Source organism: Carettochelys insculpta, chromosome 2, assembly GCF_033958435.1.
Source record: "Carettochelys insculpta isolate YL-2023 chromosome 2, ASM3395843v1, whole genome shotgun sequence".
Lineage (NCBI taxonomy): Eukaryota > Metazoa > Chordata > Testudines > Carettochelyidae > Carettochelys > Carettochelys insculpta.
Genome location: NC_134138.1, coordinates 27,801,455 through 27,826,108, shown reverse-complemented (window position 1 = coordinate 27,826,108; position 24,654 = coordinate 27,801,455). Strand labels below are relative to the sequence as shown.

Genomic DNA, 24,654 nt, shown 5'->3' with positions numbered 1-24,654 from the left:
AAAAAATCCATCTTTGATTTAATGGCATCCAGTCCATCTTGACAGAAAGGCTTCGATCCACCACATCCCTAGGTCAATTGTTGTAATGGTTAACTACCCTCACTGATTTGAATCTGTAGTGTGGTTGTAGCCATCTCAATTCTTGACCATTAGAAAGACAAGATGGGTAAGATAGCCCTGAAAAGGAGTAAGTTCAGCATAAGTTCAAAAGCTTGTCTTGCTCACCAACAGCGGTCAGTTAATATCGATTTTCTAATTCTGCAATTTATAAATTCAAATTTCACTATCCTCACCTCCCCATGTGCTCTTCAAAAAGTCAACTTATTGCTGCCACACTCAATTGGCAAACATCGATTGTTGCAGCAGTGCATTGTAGGAACCTATCCCACAGTTCCCTCAACCCCGTAGCATTCTAGATGTGCTCGCTGGTCTTTGACATCATTTTCCTACATTGCATTTTCCTCATTCCCCTCCCGCGGTAAGCAAGGAAAATTAGGGCATCCACAGAGATAGCAAAAAAGTTTAAAGAAATGTCTTTCTTCTGTAGCCGAATTCTCAACTGGCCATCCACTGAGTGTCCCCCGCTTCTGTGATTGCATCTGATACCTGAAAACCACACAGGAACCCTGAAAAACTTGAAGGAAGAGAAGATAGGAAAGTTTTTGAAAGAGTTGCTGAAGGGAGAGTCTTTGGCTTTCCGGTGCACTATAAGGCTTCTGTGCAACGGCTGTGTTCTCAACTGGCCATCCAATGAGTATCCTCCCTATCATTGGGACTTAAACTGTACTCTCCATGTTAGAAGAAAGAGGATAGAAAAGTCTAGGAAAAAAAGATTTTTGACTTTCCTCTTCACTATACAGACATTGCCAACACGGGTGATGGCAGTGAAATATTCCACCCTGAACTTATAACGGAAATGGAAATCTCAACTAGATCCCGCCCATGTTTCTGAGGGGGTCAAAGCATGAAGACAGATAGGCGATGTTAGCAAAAAGATTTTATAACAGAAATATCAAACCAGCAGGTGTCTGCAATGGACAGCAAGCTCCTGATAATACTTTTGGTGAGGTTTGGTGGGGGGTGGGGGTTCTGTGGTCTGTGACTGCATAGCTGTTTGGAATGTTGAAGTAGCTGAAGTAGTCCCCCAGAGTATTTCAGCCACCGCAGGAGACTTCTCCCTGGCGGCTGCAAGCCCCCAGAATTCTTTCCTGCCCTTGGAGCCCTAAACGTGTGCAAGCTAGGACATGGTGCTGCCTGGCAGCATGATCAGCACCGAACAGTAGGCACGTTCTTTTATTGGGTTGAGGGCTACCCTGTGATGTGGCTGACTGCGGGGAAAAACCCTGACTGCATGGCACCTATGGGAGAGGGAGAGGGTTCATGCACAAATGTAAACTGCTGAGAAGAAGTTTCTTGGCATCTTTTGCAAGCATGACACATGGTATGGGGAGGCAGCAGCTGGTGCTAGGCAGTGCAGAAGAAAAACAAGTGTAGAGACAGAACCACAAACTCCCTGCAAGGGATATCTGTAATGGGTAGATGCACTCACAGTGCTAATTCCAAAGAAAGAAAGACAGACCTTTCTCAGGCTCTCATACAAACATGAGCTCACAGTCACAGGCTTGCTGCTCTCGCTTTGAAATTCAGTCTTCCTGTTACCTAATTCTGGCACACCTGGAGAGCGGTGGCCAGAGCAGAGCACTAAGGGGCATTGCAGGTTACATATGGGACACCTCTGGAGGCTAATAAATTCAATTTTAAGATGTAGCGTTTCCACACAGGCCTTTAATTGAACTTCTGAATTTGAGCTTGACGCTATACCCAACGGGTAATGGTGATACTTTAATCTCAATATCAGTGCTCCCAAAATTGAGCTAATGGTATTTAAAGTGAAGACAGTCATTCAGTAATATCAAGCTAACCATCTTAACTTCGAATTTATCTCATAGTGTAGACACAGCCCTAGTCTGAATTTGTCTAGTTCAGGTTTCCAACCACTGAATTTTGTCACACCTTTTTCATGCTAGATAAAACAATTGCTTACTATCTGGCACATGGGCTGGATCCACTCTGCCAGGGTTAGTCCCTCACTCTATATTTACTTGCAACACCACCACCACAAGTATCTGGCAATTGCAGCCAGACAATAGGAGCGACAGGAAGCAGCATCGACTGGAACACAACTTCCTGCTGCTCCAACTGGCCGTGAACGGCAATCGGCAGCCAACAAGAGCTGTGATCGCCCAACATATGCAGAGGAGCAGGTAAATATAGCAATGGCAGCCTGCCATGGACTAACCCTGGAGGGTCACTGCCTTTTTATTACTCACTCCTGCTATAGATTAAGATCAAGTCAGCTTTCCACCTGTGTGGTGATATGGGGATGTCTCTCTCTAACTTTTGAATTCTGGGTGACACCATGAAAGAGCATCATTATTTCTATCATTTTGAATGTGAAATTCTACCATGGTTGGCATACACTGTATCATGTCCTCTTAGAACAGCCACAATGGTTTGGCACTTAGAAATCAATCATTTTAATCATTTGTGAACACCTTGAAACAATGGATGAACTTGAGCCTAGGAAAATCAGACTATGGTTATGTCTATACTACCACTCACATCAATAGAACTTAGGTTGTTCAGCAACTTGAATAAACCACTCCCATGTGACGTAAATTACACTGACTGAAGCACCGGCTGGCAGGAGAACAATACAGTTGGTCTGCTGTAAGCTCTCCAGTGTAGCCAAAGTCATAGTTAACACTACACTCTGCAATAACATAAGTTATAGCTAGCTAAGCACCAGTGTGGACAGCGCTTTCTCCTGCTGACACAGCTACTGGAATTATTAAGCTTTAAGTATCGTCACCAGAAGTGATATAGCAGCACCGCTGCATCTGTTCAGCTGACTCACGGTAGTGTAGATATAGGTGTGTTGAAATTTTTTTTTTTTAAGTGTCGATGTGACCGAAAATTATTTTCAAACTACCGGTTGAAAATTAGTTCCAACAGGTTACTAAATAGTGCAATGCCCATGCCCTTCAATAGGAGCTATGGGCACAGATAAGCAATAGGACAGGTCCACTCAAATTAAGAAAATATGAGAGGGAGAAAAAAAAAACCAGAAGTTGGAATCAGACATTTGGATCAAAATTTAAACACTAAGCAGGGACAGGGAAACGTGAATTTAATTCCCAAAATACTGAGAACTAAAGCAAAGACTTCCCTTCGCCATGCCAAATGAGTTTCCATGTAATGTAACGGTGACATCATGACAAGCTGCTGTGCTACTTCAGAAGCCTCTGTGAAAAGACAGAGGGGAAATATACTATCAAGAGAACAGGATAGAAAAACAGGACGCATTTCAGGGATCTGATTACCAAATGCAGTGCATTTTAAGAAAATTCCCAAGAGAGAAAAAATCCTGTAATGTCTCTCTCAGATTTTCAAACTCCCTTAGACATGCAGCTCCCTTGAATTTCAGAGGGAGGTTGATAATCTATTTCCACAGGAAATTTTGAAAATCCCAGACTTTAAAAAAAAAATCCACTGACAATTTGATAGACACTTACATCCCTGCCATAGAATTCCACAGAATGGTTTAAAAGAAAGAAAAAGAAAAAAACAAAACTGTAAAAAGAACTTAGTCTACAAAGCAAATTCTACTGAATCCTCTTTCTACAGAACTCTCTTGGTTCTGTCCCTATTCTGTTCTACAGAGTCTTCCAGAAGGGATTTCAAGTGCTTGTGTGTTCAAATATTTTGAGAGAAGGAGACAGAGAGACCATGAATACCTATAAAAATGATAGCAGCAATGAAGGGTCCTGTGGCACCTTACAGACTAACAGAAAAGTTTAGAGCATGAGCTTTCGTGAGTTAACTCACTTCTTCACAAAAGCTCATGCTCTAAACTTTTCTGTTAGTCTATAAGGTGCCACAGGACCCTTCGTTGCTGCTACAGATCCAGACTAACACGGCTACCCCTCTGATACTATAAAAATGATGTATTGTTGTAGCTGTGTTGGTCCCGGGATATTAGAGAGAGAAGATGGGTGAGGTAATATCTATCAGACCAGCTTCTGCTGGTGAGAAACACAAGCTTTCAAGCTTTTGAGACTGGAAGAAGCGCTCTGTGTAGCTCAAAACCATGCATCTCTCCCCATCAGAAGTTGGGCCAATAAAAGATATTACCTCACCCACTTGGTACCTCTACTTGCAGGTTCCACAGCAGCCCCCAGATGGGGGCTTTAACACCCTCTTCACCCCTCCTCCCCAATTTCCAGCCCTGGGTTATGCCTCCAGGGAGCACAAGGCTGCCCTGTCTCTGAGGCACCCTTCCCTGCTAAGTCACTTCTCTGGCAGGGTTGGCTGAAGTCCCTGCAATCTAGTTCCCTTGGCCTTGGTACACAAGGGCTTAATCCCCTCCTGCTGCACTATAGCCAGGGAACGGGAGGTAATGGGGTTATATCAGTGGCCAGCAGCAGTCAGGAGGTGTTTGCTGCCGTTTGACACTGTGCAGGCAGGCAGGGACAAGCTGCTTCCAGCCACACTGCGTGGGGGGAGAGGAAGGAGGGAGAAATGAGAGGAAAGATGAGCTTGGAAAAGACGTTAGACAGGTCACCTCGCCCTGCACTTTCCCTTTCCCCACCCCCCAAAATGGAAGTGGTTCCCATCCCTTCCCTCTAGCACAGTGCTAAAGGCTGCTGCTAGCCACATTCAGGTGTGAACTATGGGAGAAAACTGGGTGGGAGGCAACTGAGCCATATGTTGTCCCTGGAAGATGTGGCTCCAGGTAGCAGGAGAGATGAATCAGCCTGAGGAGCCCAGCCAGGCATGGAGGGCAGAGCACTGACAAGGAAAGAGAGAGAGTGTGCATGTACACACACTAAAGTCTTAAATATATGAATGTAAATATAAAGAATACAGCTACTTAGTATTTCTTTCTAATGGTGGCTCAGTCAACTTAAGGTTAATTTGAACATCTGTACTGCATCGTTCTGATTGTCACTGAACTCAGCTAAATACCAGTAATTTTACCTGGTACCCATATTCAATATAGGCAACCATGGTCACCCTGCTCATATTCTGTTACTAGTCAATATGTCCACTGAATCAAGGGGATTCCATGGACATAACTAAGACTAGAATTATGGTAACAGACAGAGGCCTGGTCACTTCTAGCCCATACTATGGTATCAAAAGAGCCTTAAACCCATGGACTTCAATGGGCATTTTACCATTCACTTCAGGAAGTTAGGCCCCTAATAATCAAAAACTTCACAATAGGATAAAAACACTGAATATTAATGAGAAAAGGAAGGTAATGAGTGCTGATAAATTCTGTTAGGATCAGAAAATTCCAGAGCTTGTTTTCTCTCAGATATAATGACAGACAAGTTCTAATAGTGAATGAAAGAACCAGCAACAGATTTTTGATATTTTTGTTTTTGTTGGTTTTCTTTAACCAAAGGCAGTCATGGGAGGGCAAAAATAAGGTCTACAATGGACCAAACCAAAAGCACCTAATAAAAAGGGATAGAAAAAGCCATAAAAGATGAACTATTTTCCTGAAGTATTAAAACTTCATTTATTTTATTTTGTTTTCTTGAAGACACTAGAGTGTATATTTTCAATACAGGGTTTAATCTGCAGGGACTGAAAATCTAGTCATTGCATAATTATAACTTATTGTATTGGTAGATTGTAATTTCAGTTTAAAGCTGTCTAAACTCATCCAGTTGATGCTGCAACCCAGCTCCAGAGAATCTTTGTAGTCAGTACTAATTAATAATCGTGCCCTTTTGCTGCACTGCAAATTAATAATTGTGGTCAAGCAATTCAAATTCCAATCTGCAGAAACAACCCTTCCCTTCTCCTTCCACGTCTCCCCCTACCCCCTCTCCCAAAAATGGTGGTAGTGGCAGTTAAATGAATTAGGTCACTGACATGTTGGAATACTTTTCTTCCCCTTCCACCCCCGCCACACCCTTTTTGGTAATTTGGAAGCCAGGCAATGCAGCTTCCAAAAAAAGAAAAAGAAAAACCACTTCATTTATGCACAATTCTGCTAAGTTCCCCACAATTAAGTAAACATAGCTGTGCACAGATGACAAGTAAACATCTCATACCTCATGAGAAAACTACTACAAGTAAAACTTGTCAAGCCATCTATCAGGCATGATCCCAAAGAGTCTGGAACTCCCACTGACACATTTAAATTGTTTTGCTTAAAAACAAACAAAAAAAACCAAAAACAAAAACAAAAAAGAACCAAACAAAAGAAAGCTTTCAGTAATTCTCTTTCATTACTACGGAAGCATGGCCAGGAAGTGGAGGTTAACAATAAGAAACTGCAAGGAACAGCGTGCCCTTAGCTGCTCAAAGAGAGACGCTCAAGATTTTACCTTGCAGGGAAAGAAAGAGGGCATGAAATTTGTATGCATTCTCTTAAGGACATCCTTTGAAACTGCCAACTTCATTAGATGCTAACACAAAACCAACAAATTAAGAGACTATTTTCAAAGTCGTGCGAATGCTAATGGAAAAATTCAGACAAACAAGAAACCTCAATGAAGACAATCTCAAAGGGGTAGCCATGTTAGTCTGTAGCTTTGCAAAGACCAAGCAGTCCTATGGCACCTTGGAGACTAACAAATTTATTAGGTCGTGGGATTCCATGGGCAATACCCACTTTTTCACCCAAGGAATTGGTTTTGCCCCTGAAAGCTCATGACCTAATAAATTTGTTAGTCTCCAAGGTGCCACAGGACTGCTCAGTATTCATTGAAGACAGTCAAAGTTCCCCTGTACCCTATTTGCAGACGGAAACTTTTTTCATACTTATCTTCTTTCAGGATGAAAGTCAGCTCTGAGCGCAGGGCCTGTGAAAGTCCCACATACCATTTAAGATCCCCCTCAGCTTTGCATTCAGGGCCAAATCTTGACACTACAGAAGCCCCTGAGGGCTAAATCCAATGAAGCTGCTATTCCGCCTTCTGGCATTAAGTGGTGCGAAGAGAATTATTGGGGCCCTCTGCACTGGAATGGCTTTTCCCCTCTATGACACAGGTCTTACACAGGCAGTAGGGCAAATATAGAAGGGAGGGAAATATCATGCAATCTTAACAAAGCAGCTATGCTGCATGGCCTAATAACCATGGAAAAGAACCAGTGTAAGAAAACCACATGAATGATTCCCACAGAGCTTGTCAGTACAAAAGGACAGAGGAGAATGCAAATTTGTTGTCAATGCATCAGAATGGAGAAGAGATACCAGCCATCTAATGTCACTAAAGGCAGCTTTAACTACCCAGAGTGACACAAATGCTGGCAAAGAGACATTGTAGAAAAACTTGGGAAGAAGCAGAACCAAGGCAGCCTGGCCAGGCTCCAAAAAAGCCAGATCAACTGAGCAATTTTGATTATTCAACAGAGATGTGGCTTCACTTTACTGAAATGTTGCATACTATGATTTCAAATACATCAGACTCAGTATGTTTTACCAAGTCAGTTTCAGAGCAATTCAGAATTAAATATCTCAACTAGTTACTTTTCTATGAGACTTTTCCTTGTAATGCACACGGGACCGTCTCCAATTTATAGCTTCAGTTCTTAACTCCGGTATAATCTGAGGTTACCGTCAGTGGTGTTACCTTAGAATGACACTGGTGTAACTATGAGAAAGATCAGGACCATAGGTTCAAGTTCTGCTCTCATTTACAGTAGGACTGCATAAATATCAATGACTGTAGGGTTTGTCCCAGATTTCAATGCTCAGACCAAAGGTCAAAGTCTTCAGTTAATTCTGTGCTACTGAAGAGATGTCAAATGAGGGGAGAATCTGACCTTAATTAGCTGTAGGTGCTGATATCAAAACTAACACTGAAGATAAAGCATGCTTATCATTTACTGTAGGGGGAAAAAAAGTAAAATTATGGTTTCTGTGATAGGGTCACAAGAAATAGTTTTAAATCACTTCTTTGCTGAAATGGAAAAATCAGAGCAAGGACATTGGTAGGCGTTAACTTTCCATCCACTTTCCTTTAGACACAGCATCTGTTCTCATGATCAAACTAAGCCACTTCAACTATTTATTACCTTTACTGAATGCCAAATGGTTCTGAAATACTAAACCGCTTGATCTGTCAACATCCTGAGGTTGCTGTTAAAAGACATGCTACAAATTAGAAAAGTTTAACATGCCGAGAGATTACAAATGTCCTTTATACTCTCTTGCACACACACACAAAAAGAGAACTGGGCAAAGAGTTCAGTTTACAGTTTTTTGTCTTTAAATGAATCCAGCCAAATGCTGCATATCCTGTTTCTTAAAGAGACAGGGTGCATAGCCCCATATGATTGTCAACTCTGATTGAAGCTATTCCAAGAGAGTTTTTTTTCCTACCAATACGACATGAAATATCTTATTAAAATCTCCAGAAACTGCTTTTGATAGTCACTGGGAGATTGTTGCTGATAACAGGAGGGGTTGGCAACCCTGTGGGTCCAAAGCGTGACTGAGTTTTAAAATCTGTGCAATTCCTTCGATGTATGCTTGTATCCTATTTGAAAAATAGCTGCTGCGCTCTTTAAGGAAAAAATAATCAGCATCTTCAACTAATCACTCACGAACAACCATACAATATACCTGAGCTTGGATACACAGGTGATGGGGTGAAAAGTTCTGATCGATTCTGGAATCAAACAGCTAGATAGAAGTTTATTTAAACAGGGTGAGGAAAGGAACAGAGGTTAGGATCTTCTTGGTAAGGACCAGATTTTAGCTTCAAAGTTCCAATGTTATATTATAAACTTGGGGAAGGAGGGAGAAGACGAACAATTTTTTTAAAAATTGATAATGTTTTGACTGTGTCCTTTTAAATGAACAGCCATCTTTTATGACAAACTCTGGTGGTGGCAGTGGTCTGTGATGCTTCAGAGCACAGTCACACCCACAGCTGAACACTGGTCTGTTTACATCCTTGATATAATCAATTTTTCAAAGAATCACTATGCAAATTTCATATCTCACAGCTAGCTGCGCATCACAAACGTTAACACGTCCAGAGGGACTGCCCCACCTGACCCTTCAATTTACTATATTTATTTTCAGCCTCAAAGTTTTTTTCATCGTACAATCACTGCTGTCCACCCAGCTCCATTTACATTCTGAATTCTAGTGGCAAGTTTCCATACTAGGTGATTCATAGTTCTCTTTTTTGGAAGGGTTATGCTTTCCCTAAATAAAACAACAAAACAACATATCTCCTTATACTTTTCATAGAAAGTGTTAAAGGTGTTTGGTTTGTTTAGTTTTGCTTGCTTGTTAATACCCTGTAAAGCTTAGAAGTGTGATGAATGTAACTGCCCACAGGCAGGCTTCAACCTAGGACCTCTGGAGATTCGTGCAGATGTCTCTGCAGCTTGAGCTAAAGGCCAGCTACCTCTCAGCTTATGCTGTAGAGGACACGTATTATTTCCTTGTGACATAGTCTAGGTACCACTACATGGGACAGTTAACCACCTATAGCTGCATGGGTTACACTAAGCTTAAAAAGCAAACACTCATTGTTGCTTAAGGCTGGACATAAAAGACAACACAGGCTCTGTCTTGAAGAGATTATACTCTATTACAAAACAAATCAATAGTGAGCAATGGAAAGGTAAATCTACAATCAAAGTGGGAAGATGGTTGGTCACTGGCCAGGTCCTGATAATTGAAAAATAAAGATATATTGACTATAGCCAAAGTACTGCAGAGTCTTGCTATGAATCATTCAGTTAGTTCCTTGTTACGTGCCCAGCCTCAGAAAAATGTTTGCATACACAGGGCACATCTCTTAGTATAGATATATATGCTTTGTAACTAAATCTGTGTGAATCAACGACTGGTATAATCAAAAGTGCATGTCTACCATTTGATTTTCTCCACAGGCCTACTTTATTTTAAGGTGGATTTCCATGGTCACAGGATTAGCCATGTATGCCAAAGCCTTACTTACAAATCCACAAACAATATGACATGTGACATTATGACACATGCAACAAACTACAGATTTTCTTCAGTAGCCTACTACAGTACTTACATTTGCTTGGGATTTCTTCACAAAGCCAAGCGGTGTTCACCAATACTCTCACAAGTAAGATTCACATTAAAATAGTTTCTCTAATCTGCAGAAATGAAGTCAAAGCTTCTTATGTGGCTTACGAGAGTGTTGATTCTTCTTCTGTTATTTGGTATCATCACTCCCACTCCAATCACCCGTACTCTCTGATGAAATTCAAGGTGTCTGGTGTTGCCAGTATACTATAATTTTTCTATTTACATGAATCAGCTTAAGTGTTGGAACAAATATTTCAACCTCTAGCAATTATGCGAAGACAAATAAGAGTACTATGTTTTTTGAACATGCCATTATTTTAGTCACTCAGATCATGAAATAGTGCAGGACAGACTGGAACTGGCACACAAGAAGGGCTGTTACTACAACGGAGATTGTTATACCTGTGTTACAGATAGCTCAGCTGACAGAGACAAAGTAAATAACTTCCCCAAAGACACAAAGAAAGTTGGTGGCCAAGTTCAGAACAAAACACTTGTCAGTGCCAACTGTCAGTCCCCCACTCCAACTAGGATTTCATTTTCAGTTAATCTGCACCTCTGTTCCTTATATTTTGGGCCAACAGAGACTGCCCAGCTCTTGGTGCGAGTTAGAGCAATCTCAAGGCTGCTCCAATTTATGAAATGACTCTAAAGACTCACCCTCCTCCCATGGACCCCGGGAAGAAGAGACTGAATCAGCATTTATTTACTCTCATTTTATCTCCTCCCTGTCCTTGTCTTCCTCTCCTGTCATCACACATCATATAGAATTGTCAACAGGGCTTCCACAAACCTCCTATACCAGCTCTGTGCTACCTGGGAAGGGCCCTATGCAAGGCTTATTCTCAGGAGGTAGTTTCTTCCCTTTTACAGACTTTTTCAGCCAGAACAGCATTAACGGACTATACAGAAGTGAGAACTGGACCCACTACATATGGAAAGATCCAGATATGCTTTAAGGATATTCCACACTACTTGCTAGTAACAACACACACACATCACTTCTCTCACCACCAAACTGCAATCATCTCAGGGTCGTCAAGCTGCAGCTGTTCAACAGAGCAGAGCACTCACAGCAATAGCCTAACGGTTTAGGGCATGAAGAGCACAAAAGCTTATTCAACTGGAACTATGGGGACATTTGAACAGAAGTATTAAGTTTTTTTATGCAGATAGGCAAATAGGAAATACCAAAAATGGGAGGAACCACACCTGATACCTATGCCCATCATTCAGAGGCTACCTGAACTGTGGTAGCACCTTCATGGGACAGCACAACATTCACAATTTTACTTAGCTTAGCTTGGAACAAGTGGGCCTGTAATCCTTTGCTATGTGGTGGAAGAGACAAAAATCTGCATGCAGCTTGGAAGCCCTCCACTTGACATTACAGATCCTGCTCAAAGGGGCTGCAAGCAAGAAGGAGAGTCAGAGGGAGAAGCTGAGCCCAGTTCTAGCCTTGCTCAGACTGACCAGTGAATTTCAAGACTTGGCATATGGAGTGAAGACACCCTCCCCACTTCCCCTCACCCTGTGATCTAACAGCAAAGCATGGGAGAAGGAGACAGTCTCCTAAAAACAGACCTCAGTTCAGCCTGGCCCCTCCCTTCCACAGCACATCAGCAAACAAAGCCACTTGTTGAGGCTCTGGAAAGGAGAAGTCTTGCTCCCCATTACCATTCCATGGCAAGGGGAAAATCACAGACCCACAAAGTGGAGAGAGGAAGAGGCAACAACACAAGAAGGAGATAGAGACCCCAAGACAACACCAGGACTGGAAAAGAAGGAATAAGGGAAAAAAACAGAAGCAAATGGCTTTGGTATTGAAGAGTTGGGATCCTATTCAAATCTCTTTCCTTCCTCCCTGGGATTATTGTTTCACTAGACACAAAGCACCAACAACTAACTGTAAAAATTAAAATTAAAACAATCAACCAGAGAGTCACAATAAGAACAGCATATTCTGAACAGGGGAATTTCTCAGAAACTTACCAACTGAAGAAGCTGCGAGTGTATCACCCACTCATTACCGCAAACTACACCAAGCAGCTGAAAAAATCTTTTTTTTAAACAATATAACTTTCCGAGCCATATCCCTGATATAGCATACATTATAGGACCTTAAACCTTTCACTGTTCCAGGCCTAAAGATTGCCCTCCTGGGCTGCGAGGCACCATAACATTACACTGGTAAGAAAAACAGACACACAGAAAGAACTATTTTCATAGCAGGTTTATCATTCTTCAATAGCATCAGGAAGTTTCTCTGAGGTATGGCATGTCACAAGAGACCTGTTCCTATTACATACTGAGTAGTTCCTACACTGAATGAAGATGGGATATGGCCTTAAATCCTATTCAAGAAGGCAGCAAATCTACGTCAGGATTCCAGTTCCATAACCTCAGTTATAAGTCCTTGGGGTTTAACATGTAACTTTACAAATAACTTCAGGGGCTGTCAGGCCCTTCACTATAGTACACAACACTTTTCTTTCCCCCACAGATGGCCCTGAAGTTGTCATGAAAATATAATAGTGTTTCAGTGGACACAGTCCTCCCAGAAGATGCACCATGGTTCCTGTCCTTAAACAATCCCGTTAATCTTCAATTTAGTGACAAGAAAATTCTTCCAGCTACCCAGGCTTTTACGTGGAACTGTCTGGCACCATTCAGTTGTTAATGACAACATATTCACCCAGATTCTCCGTTGGACAGGGCAGATACAGGTTGCCTGTAGCAACTGCTGAACAGTGAGTGCAGATGACTTGGCATATCAAGACAGATTTTTTTACCGACCACAAATGCCAGTTCAGTGTGTCCCAGGTCAGGTCAGAATCAGGTTAAAACAAATTGTTTTTCACAGGCAGCTAACTGTTTTTCAAATATGTTTTTGGTTAACTTCAGCACAGGAGATTGTTAATAGTTAGAGGCTGTGAGCGGTGCAAAGGAAACAAACCATATTTTATTAGCTGAGCTCCTCAGGCCTGGTGAGCACCAAAAAATTGCTTTGATCTAGTTGCATCGCTCAAGGTACAAAAACTTTCACAGCCCTATGCAATGTAGTTAGACCAACCTAATCCCAAAAACATTTTGTTTTGGAATTCTTCCACCCATCTACCTACCTCCACTTGGAGAAGAAGATTAACACCTCCCACCAAAGTAGAGAGCATCTTACATAAGGGAAAAAAAAACAAGGTATATGTTTCATTACCTTAGCACATCCAGCAGAGAAAAAAAAAACTTTTTTTGAAATAGAAGCAGCTTCACAGCAGGAGGATATTAAACTCATTTGCACCTGTTTATGTTTTTCTTTAGTAACTGCAAAATAAAACTGTACTGGAGATGTGTCCTTACAGAGCTGGGAGAAGCATTTATAGTCTAATGTACCAAAATAAGTGTAGCTATTCTGTAACTCTCATTTTTGAAGCAAAACTTTTCCCAAGCTCCATAACAGGAATCAACACTCGGTCTGTTGAATTCAAGTTAGTGATCGTGCTTGGATGCATTTGAGGGGTGACTCTGACTTTAAAGATGAAACCCTATGATCGTAGAGGGCCCATCACTTAGTACATACATTCTACACCTATTTTATAGCTGGATTCCACAGGAGTGGAAGGGGATGACAGAAAAAGGCTCATGGCATCTCTCCATTGTTTATGTGCACAGGACTGGCCACAGTCTGACCATGGACATCTAATGGACAATATAAGCAGCTCTTTGTAGGGCTATGCTTTTTTCCCCTTTAAGGAATGAAAGGGGTTTAGGTCATACTCAAGTACTGCACAAACGATGGGCAAAGCAACACTGTAAGAGCTGCATTGTTCTACAAAATCACATCTGCTGGCTGATTAACGACCTATGTCTAAAACTATTCACTATCACCAAAAAATCCTTTATCGAGTGTGTCGCTGCAGACCATCTCCCAGATAAGTTTCTTTCACAGTTCTGTGCCCAGATGTCATTACAAGTTCAAGAGGTTAGTAAAACCAATGCTATGATGCAAAGGTTCTAACCAGACATGGTATTATTTACCTGTACGCCCTAATGAAAAGGATAACAATCCAGTTCAGAACACATGAAAATTGTACAAACCATGATACTCTACTAGACCACTGTATTCTGGATGAAACCCAGACATAAACCCAACCTTGACTGCAAATAGTGAAACACTGATAAAGGAAACAGTGGCTATTGATGGAGGGAAGCACGGTAGATAAGACAATGGCAGCAATCTGTGTTGCAACCTCCTCAAATGAATGGATAAAACCTAGTATGCCACCGTCTAATAGAGATATTCTTCAGCTCAAGTGACTGAGGACTATGCTACATCCCTGAAATTCTCAGGATCAGAATCCTACTGACAGCCCATATAGAAAGTTGTTGCAGTTGCAATGTATTTGCCTGTAACCAAGACAGATGTAGCAGGTAGTGTTTGTGAAAACATAAGGAAGAAAGGAAATCAGAGAAGAGTTATGTGGTTGCCAAGATGCACTTGTAAGTAACTTGTGTGAGCAATTTTCACCATTTGCATTTTCACACTCTATTCATGGAGCAGCCAAGTCCTAAAACATTTCAGTGCTACTACAGGGTTGAGAGATTTTAGTTTCTAGGGACCCTGTAGCCATACTAATTAAGCCTACTTGTCTCAAACCTTATTTTTCAGTTAAGTCGTCTTCCAGTAGCTGCCATTAGATGCAGATGGCTTAAACAAAAATGGAAAAGAGCTTCAAAGAAAGGCCTGTATACACTGCTGTCCCGCAAGTCTTGGGAATAAACTTGTTAAGAAAGAAAACAAATCTTGCAACACAAAAGTGAGAAAGTAAAGACCGTATACGTGCTTGTTTGCTGTTGTACTAATAGATCTTCTCTACACTCCAGTGCAGGAGCACTTTTTGCAGAGGGTGTTGAAAGCACATCTTTACCAGCCAGAAACAAGCTTTGGGATAGAAAACAGTGACAGCTATGTGCTTGAACTAAGTAAAACAGACACGTCTTAAGTGCAGATCGGTTGCCATGTTGTACAGAATATAACTGCTGGATGCATGCAGACCACTACACGTACTTTCCATACATACATCTCACAATGACAAGTGTGACAGTCTTTTAATAGAGACCTTACATGACACGTTTGAAGGACCAGCAGATAGACCCCAGATGCAAGGGCAAGAGCAGGAACTCCCTAAAAATGAGGAAATTACTGGCACCCTGGGTCCGCAGCCCCCAGTCTCCCCTTCCCTGAGGTTTCATCCCCCACATTGCCCTTTCTCCCCAAACTCATAACCGCATGCTGCCCACTCTCCTGAGCCCCTGCATTCATGCTGCTTGCCCTTCTCTGCCCTCCCTCTCCCAATCTTCACCCTTAGAGACCATACAAAGTGATGGGGGCCAATTTTAAAAATGGATGGGACTATGGCTCCCTGGTCCCCTTGGTCTGGCACCCTGTGCAGGGGATCTTGGTCACCTTGTGTACCCCTGTGCCCGCTGCCAGTTGGCTTTTGCCAGATGTCCTTGAGTAGCAGTGTTTTATGATGATTATTTATAGCTGCACGGCACTGTAAGCAAATCAAAGTAGAATTTCTGCCCAAAAGAATTTACAATCTTAAAGGCCAGCCCCAAGTCCTAATAAAGTCAACTGAAAGATTTAACTTCAGTAGGAGTTGGCTCAGGTTCAATATTCAGACAAGAACAACAGGAGAAAATAATCTGAAGCACTGGAATAGCCAGTGGATGGAACTGGGAGAGAATATTAAGGTCCAACAATGACTTGGGTGACTCACCGATTAATTCCAGCTCAAAGAACTGTTATTATTTGCATTACTATGGCACCAAGGAGGGTACTTCTGTTAGATTAATACAGAATTAAACAGGACCCCACAGTGCTAGATGTTCTGCAAAGACAGTGCCTGCACCAAGGAGCTGACAATCTACATACTTACTATGGCTTGGAATCCAATAGCAGAGCTCCCATTGACTAACATGATACAGAGCCAGTCCCTTATGAGGAACATCACGAGCAAGAATATTAGTTATATGCTTGCCGAGGTCCACAAGCTCAGGATGCTGTCACACTGCACTGGAGAGATCAGTCACATGAAGCAAGCTGACCTTTGGGCTCCTCGCCAAGGCAAGCGTGTGCTCCAGTTTTTAAAGGACAACTTTGAAACTTTAGATTTCAGGAAATGTCATAAACCAACAAACAATTTAACATTCATAATGTGCACTAATGTCCTCACTGCCAACCTCTCAAAACCCACTGCCTGAGTTCCTCCCTCTCCCAGAGGCAAGAAAATGCTGCAACAGAGAACTAGGGATAGGCAGATGGGCTTGAATTCTTCAGAAATGTTATTCTGTAACACAGGTCTGTCTGGTTTGGCCTCACAATTAAAAAGAAAATGTCATGAACTAAACAATGATCTCAGCTATCTTATTCCTATTTTTGATTTATATTGTACCACCAGTAAATCAGGATATCCCAGACAAAAACAAAAAAAGGACAAAAAAGAATAAAACTTCTGGCTACAAACTCCTCCGAACAAAAAGCACCAAAAATTTCTGGTGTAAACTCACACAATAAGGGCCCAATCCTGCTTCTTTAGAGATCAAAGTCAAAATCTCTATTGATTTCAGTGGAACAGGATCAGAGCCTCATCCTTCTATTGTTCTCACAGTACCCTGTGCAGACTCTGTGTAGTGCACCTACTATATTAACCCACCGGTATCAGTACTACCATAGGGTTACTAAAGCTGGATCTACACTACAAAGTTTTGTCTACAGAAGTCAGTCAGAGTTTTGCAAACAAAACCTCTGTGTACACAACATGTCCATACATAGGGGCCCCCCCATCAATACCCTCTGTCCACAGAGAGTGGCCAGACTGCCCAGCCTTCTGTACACAGAATAGCTAACCAGAAGTGCTGCAAACAGGGCTGCTCAGTGAACTGGAAGCCCTCTCTGTCGACAGAGGGCCCCACGGAGCACCTACACAATTTTTTATCAACAGAATCTGTCCACAGAGGCGCTATGCCTCAAACTTTCGAGACCTAGCTGCTGGGAAAAAAAGTTGTGTTCTGTTGACAGATTCTCAACAGAATGCAGTTGCAGTGTGGCTGCTCCCTAGTTTTGTCAACAGAAGGCCTCTTCCATAGACAAAACTTTGTGATGTAGACACCGCTTAAGTCTCTGCATTACCCAGGTAGGACTCTGACCTACTCAGCCAACAATATAGATGGGGCTGGTGGCTCATGGTTTTAAGGAGTTATTTTCACTCTGCTTATGTGCATGGCCAGAAGCAGAACAGAATATTTAGTTACTTTAAGTTAGGCAGAGAGAGACTGAACAGGTATGTGTGCTCTCTTCATTACACCAAGGGCCAGATCGTAACTGGCGCTCACACAGATGCAGGTCTGGGAAGGCCTGAAATACCTTCCACAGCTTGTATACCGGGAATGACCATGCACTGCAGCTCTGTGGAGCTTGGTGAGTACAAATGTACCTAAATCTACTTTCAATTTGCACCAGATTTATTCCTTTGTACAATTTGCTATGGACTGTACTAAGCAGTACTGCTGCATAGAGCCCCAACAGCCTATTCAAGCACCTTAGGGGTACCCTGGCTATACCTCCTTTTTTTCTAGTCATAACCCCCCATACTAGTCACAGGGATAAGGGTTGAGTATCGGAGGGGTAGTCGTGTTAGTCTGGATCTGTAACAGCAACAAAGGGTCCTGTGGCACCTTATAGACTAACAGAAAAGTTTTGAGCATGAGCTTTCATGAGCACAGACTCACTTCATCAGATGCTGGTCTTGGAAATCTGCAGGGCCAGGTATGAATAAGCCAGAGCAAGGGTGGGGATAACAAGGTTAGCTCAGTCAGCAAGGGTGAGGCTTACTTCCAGCAGTTGATCTGGAGGTGTGAATACCAAGGGAGGGGAAGCTGCTTCTGTATTTAGCCAGCCATTCGCAGTCTTTGTTTAAGTCAGAGCTGAGGGCATCGAATTTGCAGATGAATTGTAGCTCAGAAATTTCTCTTTGGAGTCTGGTCTTGAAATTTCTTTGCTGTAGGATAGCTACTTTTTAGTCTGCTACTGTGTGGCCTGGGAGATTGAAGTGCTCTCCTACAGGTTTTTGTATATTGCCATTTCTGATGTCTGATTTGTGTGCGTTTATTCTTTTACGTAGAGACTGTCCAGTTTGTCCGATGTATATAGCAGAGGGGCATTGCTGGCACATGATGGCATAAATTATATTGGTAGATGTGCAGCTGAATGAACCCACGATGGTGTGGCTGATCTGGTTAGGTCCTGTAATGGTGTTGCTGGTGTAGATATGTGGGCAGAGCTGGCAACGAGGTTTGTTGCATGGATGGGTCCCTGAGTTAGAGTGACTGTGGTCTGGTGTATAGTTGCTGGTTAGGATTTGCTTCAGATTGGCAGGTTGTCTGTGGGCAAGGACTGGTCTGCCTCCCAAGGCCTGTGAAAGTGGGGGAATAATTGTCCAAGATAGGTTGTAAATCCCTGATGATGCGCTGTAGAGGTTTAGTATCACCTACAGTCCTCAGCTAAAACCTCTACAGCGCATCATCAGGGATCTACAACCCATCCTGGACAATGATTCCCCACTTTCACAGGCCTTGGGAGGCAGACCAGTCCTTGCCCACAGACAACCTGCCAATCTGAAGCAAATCCTAACCAGCAACTATACACCGCACCACAGTCACTAACTCAGGGACCCATCCATGCAACAAACCTCGTTGCCAGCTCTGCCCACATATCTACACCAGCAACACCATTACAGGACCTAACCAGATCAGCCACACCATCGTGGGTTCATTCAGCTGCACATCTACCAATATAATTTATGCCATCATGTGCCAGCAATGCCCCTCTGCTATATACATCGGACAAACTGGACAGTCTCTACGTAAAAGAATAAACGCACACAAATCAGACATCAGAAATGGCAATATACAAAAACCTGTAGGAGAGCACTTCAATCTCCCAGGCCACACAGTAGCAGACTAAAAAGTAGCTATCCTACAGCAAAGAAATTTCAGGACCAGACTCCAAAGAGAAATTTCTGAGCTGCAATTCATCTGCAAATTAGACGCCCTCAGCTCTGGCTTAAACAAAGACTGCGAATGGCTGGCTAAATACAGAAGCAGCTTCCCCTCCCTTGGTATTCACACCTCCAGATCAACTGCTGGAAGTAAGCCTCACCCTTGCTGACTGAGCTAACCTTATTATCCCCAGCCTTGCTCTGGCTTATTTATACCTGGTCCTGCAGATTTCCAAGACCAGCATCTGAGGAAGTGGGTCTGTGCTCACGAAAGCTCATGCTCAAAACTTTTCTGTTAGTCTGTAAGGTGCCACAGGACCCTTCGTTGCTGTTAGGGATAAGGGTTGGCTGTCAAAGTTACCACGCTAATTACACCTCTGATGCCTAGTCTCTTCAAGTGTACATCATTCATGTATCAGGCCCTGGGCCACCATCATTCTCTGGGGAAGTGGGAAAGGGCAGGCCCAGGGCTGCAAATCTAAGGGATAACCGTGATTACCTCAGCAAGCCTGATTTATGTTCAGTACCTGAGCTTCTTTTCCCTCTGGGAGTGCTGGTATTGGTTAATCAGTGACCAAACCACCTGCTCAAAGCAATGTCTTTATTTAGCACCAAAGACCTTAACAGGAGATAGCTCTTAAAACAATGAGCAGTCTACATGGGTGCCTGCCTGTCTCAAAGGTTTACCATTCCTTGGATCTTGGGAAAGTAACTTCTTCAGCCTCCCTCTACAACACCTTACAGCCTCTCTTGAGAGCCATTTTTAATCTGTTCAGTGTCCTCTTAATTGCTAGGCTCCCTGCACTAGCAAAACAAGATTTGGCACTTCACTGGAGACACAACTTAACACCCCTGAAAATAACCGCTTTCTCTTTGTCCTTCCATTTTCTGTCATTGTGTTAGTTCCCTGCTAGTATTTCCATTAGCCCTCTAATTCAGCTAGATCATAAACATTCAGATAGGAAATGTAATAACCCCCAGATCTCTACAGTAACTTTATCTCACTCACCAGGCTGCATACAGTATTCAAACCATAGCGCAGAGGTGAGCAAACTTATTACGCCAGTCCCCACTTTTCGTCCCTGCACCTAGCAGGGCCTCCCAACCTGTCTAACGTAATTGAAGCAGACAGAAATTTCGGTAATGCTCATATGAAAATGTAAGGCTGACAGGTGCGGGTTGGCAGCACCAGGGATTGAACCTAGGATCATAGGGACTAAAGCCCTCTACTCTACTACATGAGCTAAAAGCCAGCTGGCTCTCAGTCAAGGCTGTACAGCAGAGACTTCACTCACCCTAGTATGAGGTCTCAGTGCCTCTGGGTACTACAAAAAGAAAAAAGAAAAAAAAAAAACCAACCCTTCTCAGCATGTGTAAGAAAATAAGTATGTACAATGTAAAACTTCATTGATCAGTATATAAATGTGAATAAACATACATAAATATAGTAACATATTTCAACATTTTTAATGAGATGGACGAGCCTAAGACCCAGCAGCCAATTGTGCTATGTCCCCACTTATGAAATTTCATCCCCCGCCAACTTTGCATGCCCCTGCCATAGCACACCATTCCTATATACTGGCATTCTGAGATTATTACATAGCGGTTCCATATCTGCCACAGCAGCAGAAACTCACTAAAGAGGTCTGTAGCACTCAAAAGAGCCTCATGTCCAGAAAGTCCTTCTGGCACCTGCTAAGATGACTTTAGAACACCTTTGATGTCCCCGATGGCGTTGTCCATAGGCCAAAAGCAGCCCTAATCTACCATGATCTAACCTGTAACATTCACAAGGACTGATAAAAGAGGTGAAAGCTAAAACCATTTAACAACATAGGGTAAAATTAAATATTGAAGAAAGGATTGTTGCTTTAACTAGGAAGGAAAATGTTAGTGAATTAAAAGATTAGATACGGGAAAATAATATCTTTTATAACAGAAAAACTATAGACATTGAGGGCTATTATTGATATAGACATAATAGGATGAGCACAGCTATTACCATCTGTCTACTATGTCAACACAGTCCACTTTGTTATCATCTACAGGACATTTACAGAGTGATTTGCAATGCTTAGTTTTGGCAGTATTTAATACAGGTGGCAATTAAATGGTCATAAAACATGACACTGGAATGCTGATGAGGTTCACAAGAAGCATTTTCTGCACTAACAATCTGGTCATTATTCTGCTGCACTTCTACAGTTTAAATAACATTTTCCAGAATTCTGCAGTCAGACGTGTTGGGACCTTACAGCAGGGGTGGGCAAAATCACTCCTCAGGACCACATCTGGCCCACTACTTATCTCTCTCTGGCCCACCCAGCTGATTAGCAGAGCATGCATACTTACAGCCAGCAACATGTTTTCAGCTGCCCCTCACCTGCCTCGTTCTAGCTGAAGCCAAGCTGCCCCTGGGATGCTCCTGCTAGCTCTACAGAGAGGAGGGGGTGGATTGGTGGGAAAGAGTAGTGCTGAAGTCAGGGTGTTCCCGTGCCCCATACTCCATCTTTGCAGAGCAGTAATCAGGGAGATGGAGATACACAGGAAAGCTGCTCCAGTCTGAATCAAGGATGGTAAATGAGTCAGGAGTGCAGAGCAGGGGAAACAACAGAGTGAAACGAATTTCACTTAGCAAGAGGGTGGCTCCTCTTAGAAAGTTACCCAGCAACAGCCAGCACACACACACTGTGTCACTGTCACATATGCGATGCAGCACATACTCAATCTGTCTCTCTCACACAGTGTTTTTCTTTCACACTTACAGACTCTCTCTCTCTCTCTCTCTCTGCAGTGCCCAGCTCCATCTACTCTGCCATAGGCCCTGCCCTTTCTGGAGGGCCAAGAGCCGGCCTGCAACCAGCACCAAAATTTCTGGAGTGGCCCCTCTGCGAAAATTATTGCCCCCATCCCCCGCCTGACAGGCTCCTGCTGCATTCAAAGGATGAAAAGCACAAAAGGTTCCTCAGCGACAAACCACATAACTATGTACTGTTTTAGCATTCAGAGAGACTACCCATCGGGATTACGAATGCCTTCTCATATGCCCCAGAGATGTGATCCTGTTATAAAGCACAGATAATAATCGTGGTCAAAATTTTGGTTAAAAAAAAACTGAAATCATAATTGTGTGACTGACAGCTATCCATTAAACTGAGCCGAACCATGGCCAAATCTATGTAAATGAAATATGGAGGAAAGGTCTCAGCTACGGAGAGGAGAAATTACCATCACAGAAATGGAGAGATAGCTTTGCATTGCACTGATCCTGAGCTGGCTCGGCCACAGTCCAGTCCCCAGCATTACTAACAATCACCTCAGCAGCTGCAGGCCATTTTAACAGCAGAAATTCTCAGCCTTGGGGAATCTCTAGACACAGCCATTTTTGCCTAGAAGTACCTCTTAGGTTGGGGGCTAGAGCAGGGTTTTGCATATTGCTGCTAGCAGCCTGCAAAGCCAGACTACAAAATGTGCACCTAACTGGCCCAAGCAACTAAAAACTGTCTTCACTTTCCCGCATCACCCCTTCTTTCATTTGTTATCATCACAGGTTATACCTATGACACAATCTGACAGACCATCCTGGTCATGCTTCCGGTATCCATGGGACTACTCCCGAAAGCAAACATCCAAAAGTCATCATAAATGTTTGATCAGGTCCCGCCTTTGTAAGTTTTTCACGGAATGGACTGTATTTTATTGTTCTACAAAACGTAATGCACATTTAAGGTGTCAATGGTCTCAAGTTGCACTGGGGGAGATATAAGGTGGATATTAGGAAAATACTATTTCATTAGGAGGGCGGTGAAGCACTGGGATCAGTTACCTATGGAGGTGATGGAATCTCCCTCCTTAGAGGCTTTCATTAAGCCCTGACCGAGATGACTTGATTGGGGTTGGTCTTGCTTTGAGAAGGGGGCTGGACTAGATGACTTCCTAACATCTCTTCCAAACCTAATGTTCTATATTTCTTTGATTCTGAGGTGGTGTCAAAACAACAACCACTTTTTCCCCCTTTTTGCTTCCCCCTCCTCCATGCTAGCTTCATAATTTTACTGGTGATATCCCATTGTGGGAAACAAACCACACCGCAGAGACAAAAGACATTTTGCTGTTTCTGTTGCAAAGCTATTCTTATATACACTTTGCCTGTTACAGTTCATTTATAGCAAACTCGGTCTGTGGGAGTGTAGATTCTGTGTTTTACAGAAGAAGCACGTGGGTTTTTTTTTCTTTTTAAAATAAACTAGTTATAATCCCATCTATCAGAGTTAAAACTGGTGTGTTTTTAGTCTGAGTAGGAGCACATTCCAATGACAGAAATTATACAGAACATGGTTTTCTTTAAGCTTTTACTATTTACCATTACAGAAAATGAAATAGTGGCATACACAAGCACACACTTTACATGGGCCCATTAATGGGTACATCCAATTACTGTTTTAAAAAAAAACAAACCACACCACTGTAGCAAGGAGACATGGCCTCCCTCTGGGATAGATGTGGATGGAATGCTGTGAGTCGCCCAGTGGGTGGAACCATGAGCACTACACCTGGCATGCCAGTAGCAGAAGGGCAAGACAGAAAGAAGTAGTATAAAAGGACAGCCCAGCAGCTCAGTTGAGAGGGAGCTGGCAAGGGACACAGACACATCTTCCCTGCTGCTGGAGCAGGATGCCAGGGAAAACCACAAGTGTACTGAGGACCTGCATGAGCTTCCCGAGAACCCTACTATTTCCAACACTGAGAAGTTGCTACTGTTACCCTTGATGGTACATCCTGGGGAAATTGAGATGACCCCTGGAGACAGTATATCCAAGAGAGAGAATAGGAAGCAGCCATGGGGAACTAGACAGTCTGGTTGAGAACTGGCCTGACAGAAGGCCAGCATGTTGATTTCCTGCTGAACCAGTCGCAGGACCCTCTGCTTGGGCACGGGGCTGGGACACAAGGGAGTTGGGCAGGCCCACACCCTCCCTGCCATTCCACACTCCCCCTCCTCAAGCCAGGCTTGCACTCTTGAGACACGCCTGCCTGGGCCTTACAGACTATGCTTGGTGCTTGTTCTGGCCTGAGCCTCACAAACTGGGCTAGAGCTACAGCTCTGCCTGGTTGCAAACCAGAGTCCAGGCTCTCCCATGCCACCACTACCCCTAACTACCCCAACACAGAGGGGACCACACTGCTTATCCACCATTTCCAGCTGATCCCCACCTTGGAATGGGATATGCTGGTTAAGCAGTGGGCCGAGAGCCAGACAGCAACAGGCCACACAGGTCCAACAACAGTAACAACTGCTGCAGCAGTGAGGTATCCATCAACAATTCACTCAGGAGTTTGGGGGATAAACAAAAGAGGCAACAGGAGCTGCACCACACTGCTGCTGGCAACCCAGCTGCCCAACCCCGACAGGTCAGCCAGCCAGTGGCACAATCTGGACATTGGCTCCCAGGCTGCCACTCCTACTCACCAAGCTGGGGCCGGGCAATG

The 24,654-nt window shown here is 43.1% G+C and overlaps 1 protein-coding gene across 1 annotated transcript in view; it reads right to left on the bottom strand.

Annotated features, from left to right (window-relative positions):
• SNTB1 (syntrophin beta 1) overlaps positions 1-24,654 on the bottom strand; it is a 196,299-nt gene that overhangs the window by 101,125 nt on the left and 70,520 nt on the right. The gene's annotated exons all lie outside the window — the stretch shown is intronic.